Genomic DNA, 4,216 nt, shown 5'->3' on the forward strand with positions numbered 1-4,216 from the left:
CTTGTACCATGCATACCTTTACGTTACTTTCTAACCATCTTTTTCATTTCACTTTACAATTATTCTCACTTCGTGCATTATTTAGTTTACATACGTATGTGTATCATGTAGTTCATCTTACGAGAATTTAACCATTACCCGAAATCTATACATACTCATATATGCTTAACTTTAACGTTAACCTTATTCTACCTTTTCTACATTTACGTATACCTTGCATACCTTTATAGTATCTTTAAATCATTCCGTTCATTTCACATTACTATCGCTTTCACTTCATGCATTACTTAATTCACGTGTATAGACAATTCATATCTCTCCAATCATGAGTTAGACATTTTACTAACCTCTTTCTCATTTCCCAACCACGATCCGCAACCCTGATCGATCATCTTCTCCTCGTGCACTAGCCGCACCGGCCAAGTTTCATTCCTTCGTGTTATGAGCTTCCGCTCGTGCACGTCCTTTCACCAATACGATTGGTTTCATCGCATCAATAGTTCTAACATTATCATCAACAACATCGGCGGTTAGCATATGTCATTCAAACATTCATAACACTAGGTGATTACACACCTATAATTCTGTTACATATTTCCTGCGTACATGCTATAACATATCTTACATTCCATTTCTTACACGCAATTCTTTCATTTTAGTTACTTATTTCGTCAACCCTTGCAGTTTGACCTTTTAAGGTTAAACTGAATTTTCTTACTTATCATAGATGCATTGAAGTACACATTCGTGCTTCCTTCCATTCATGCTTACTTACAAAGACATTCATTACATTGTTTTAGTATTCTTAACAAACTTACCCTTTTTGTTCATACTTAAACCATTGTCTGGGTCATAGCCCGTCATTCATTCTGACTTCTAAGAGTCGATTTCTAACACATTTAACACATACCTTGTTCAAAACTTCCTTCTTTCGTTTTATAACTTAGGTCTGCATGCTCATTACGATCATTCTTTTGTTTCTTTACTTTACATTTGCCCATATGACTCATTTAACACAATCACGGTCAGACTATCGACACTTCTTATGTAGACTAGTTTCGTCTTTTATACCTTAAATATGTTTCGCGGATTCGAATGCATTATTCATACCTTTCGTACCTTCTATGTTTTGAATCCGTCTTGCGGATTCAAACATTGCATTCGCATCTTTCATTCTTTGAGTCCGTCTCGCGGATTCAAACATTTCATTCATACATTGCTGATCCGTACTGTCTTACGGATTCAACATTCTTCATTCTTATCACTCATACTTTTCACTCTTACATAGTACTCTCAATTTCCCGAGAGTCTTACTACCCATTTCACCGCACGCCCACCTGTTACCCAGTTCTACCGGACACACCTGCGATATTTACCACGGTCTCACGAACGTCATATGCTTCTTGCGTACTGGCCAGGTGCGCAATCCACATACTAGTTTCGTGCCTTCGTGTAATCATCGCCTTATGTCCGAGAAATGGGTTTCAGTTTCGTGCACATTTCTAAAATTTCCCCAAGACCACATCATTGCCTTTCGTTTAATAATTACCTTCCCAAGGAGATTTCTTCCTTTTTCTTTCAACATTGATACCCATACATATTAATAGTGTGTACCTGGGGTTCATTAGCTTATTTACACCTTTGCCAGCCTTAGTATTCATCCTATCCTGCATCCACGGACCATCCTCTTCAGACACTTATGTTTACCTTGCACATATAAAACCGTTAGTTTCTTTATATGAATGTATTCATACATGCTTTCATTCCATTTCTACCTTTAGATCTTGATCGAGTCGTGGATTGTACGGGTTCTTTATCACAAGAGCACACAGGTTTGAGTTCAAGTATTTATCTTCTCGTACTCGATTCGCTCAAACCAGGGCTCTGATACCAACTTGTAAGACCCTAATACGTATTTGACTAAAAGTCTGTAACACCTCGAATTTTTGTGTCCAATAATGTGTTAACACGTGTCATTTGTTTACACGTGGCATCTATAATAAATAAACGACTAATTTTGACAAACCTTGAAAGTATATAAATTCGAGGGTTATAAATGTCAACAAGGGTAAATATACTGTATAGTATCCCTAAATAATGCTTAAACCTTCAAACGAATAAATTATAGATCGTACAAAAATAAAACGCGGAAGAAAGTGAGAGATTACAAACTACAGGGGTTAACTGTGTCAACATGTTTAATAATACCTCTGAGTGACCCTTTAACGTCCCAAAGACTTTGTAACGGTATTATACCCTCACTAAAATAATATATAAGAATTTCGCGAAGTTTCGATATGAAACGAGAAAGTTACGATCGAATTCGTAGAAGAAGGGTTAAAAGCGTCAACAGTGGAAGTTAAGGCTTTCCAATATAATTAATAAATAAACCGGGGACTTAATAATGCGGGTAATTAACACGAGGCCCCTATCGGTAAATAACCGAGGGCCAAACCGCAAGGTTACCCCTTCAAAACCGAAAGGTCAGGCAAATCATTACGAAAGATTTCGTTATTAATGGCCAGATTCTGTAATCATTACAAAAAGATTTAAAAATCCTGAAATCTTAACCTTAGGCGACCCACGTAAGGTTTAGACATAAGTTGAGGCGGGCCGCGAGCCTCCTCTGTTTCGCGTCTGATATTTGATCTTTAGGCGACCCGCATTAAAACACATGGGAACTCCCATGCGGGCCGCGTAAAGTGCCCAGATGCAGAATGGTTGTAACTACTTGGCTTTTGGAGCTTTTGAATGATCAAACACCAATGTATGAGGCATGGGCACCCTACACTTGACCCATAGCTTCAGGGGACACCTACCCATCACTCTTGACCTGTTGTAGTGCTTGTAATGATCATGCTTGCTTGACATTGGCTATAAATAGCCAAGTTTGGCACATAACATTCACACAAATCAAACAACACCTCTCTGATCATTCTAAGTGCTCCCAAGCATTCTCTTCTGCTCTATAGTCAAGAAACAACTTCTGTAAGTCGTTCATAACCATTTTGGTTTCATATTTCCATAGTTATAGCGCATAAATGCAACCGTCGTAACTAACGGTTGTCATTGCAATATCTTGCAAATGATTCAGTCTTATGACGAATCAAAAATGGTTGTGAGTTGGTATTTATGTGGGTATTAAACCTCTAAAATGGTTCCCCCTGATCACCACTCTAACTATGTCAATTATCGAGTCAAACGTGCGGTTAAAAAGTCAACAGAAAGCGATTTTAGCGATTTAAGCATAATCTGTAATGTATATGTTATGGAACCTGTTTTGACAATCATAAAACATGATAATAAGTATATAAACATGTTTGCGCTCGTTTGAATCGATCATTTACTATATAGAACCGGTTCGGAGCCGAAGGTCGCAAAAGTTTGACTTTTGCTTTGACTTCAGTTCTGACCCGTTTTAGTGAGGTATAAATATACCTTAGGACTCTCTTAGGACCAGGTCACATGTTGGTATAAGCCTCTGTGGTCGGTTCATGAGTTACCCGAGTCTTTTACGCAATTCCGTCATTCGCCTAGAAATTGACCGTAACGGCCTTTTAAAATTAAAACGAGTATTTCGGACACGTGAACGGACCAAAACCTTGCTTATTAAATTATAAGCATGTCCTTAAAGTTTCACGTCAATCCGAGGTCTAGAATGAGAGTTATGCTAAAAGGCGCACTTTTAAGAAAGTTTTGTAATTAACGGCGCAATTAGCATAACGCCCATCTAACCCAAGTTTTCGTCACCAAAACTTTTACCCACTGTGGTAAAATAATATTTTGGGAATTTTAAAGATTTTTAATAATTTTTACCTTGCTCATAACCTGCGGTTATGGCTACGGTTCGGTAAATACCGAATATGCCCTTTTTGGCCAAAACGGGAGTTCTACAAGGTCTTTTGACCCGATTCCAGTTGCTACTGGTTTTAAATGATAAATAAAGTATTTTAAGATTTATAAGCTGTTCGGGAAACTCAGATTTCCTGTAGAACTCGAAAATCCCTTTTAAAGTCTTTAAAATGACCGAAAAGCCCCTACGGGGCATAATATAAACTTAAACTCGTTACGGGCATTACGGAAGGTATCCTACTGATACCAAAATACTTTTAAGGCATATTGACTTAGGAAATAAGCGTACGACTCTCATGGTTAACCGTTTCGCCTATTGCGCGCACGGTTCGGCCTATGAAACTAGTTTTCATACATTAGCCGA

The sequence above is a fragment of the Helianthus annuus genome, chromosome 8 (assembly GCF_002127325.2).
Source record: "Helianthus annuus cultivar XRQ/B chromosome 8, HanXRQr2.0-SUNRISE, whole genome shotgun sequence".
NCBI lineage: Eukaryota > Viridiplantae > Streptophyta > Magnoliopsida > Asterales > Asteraceae > Helianthus > Helianthus annuus.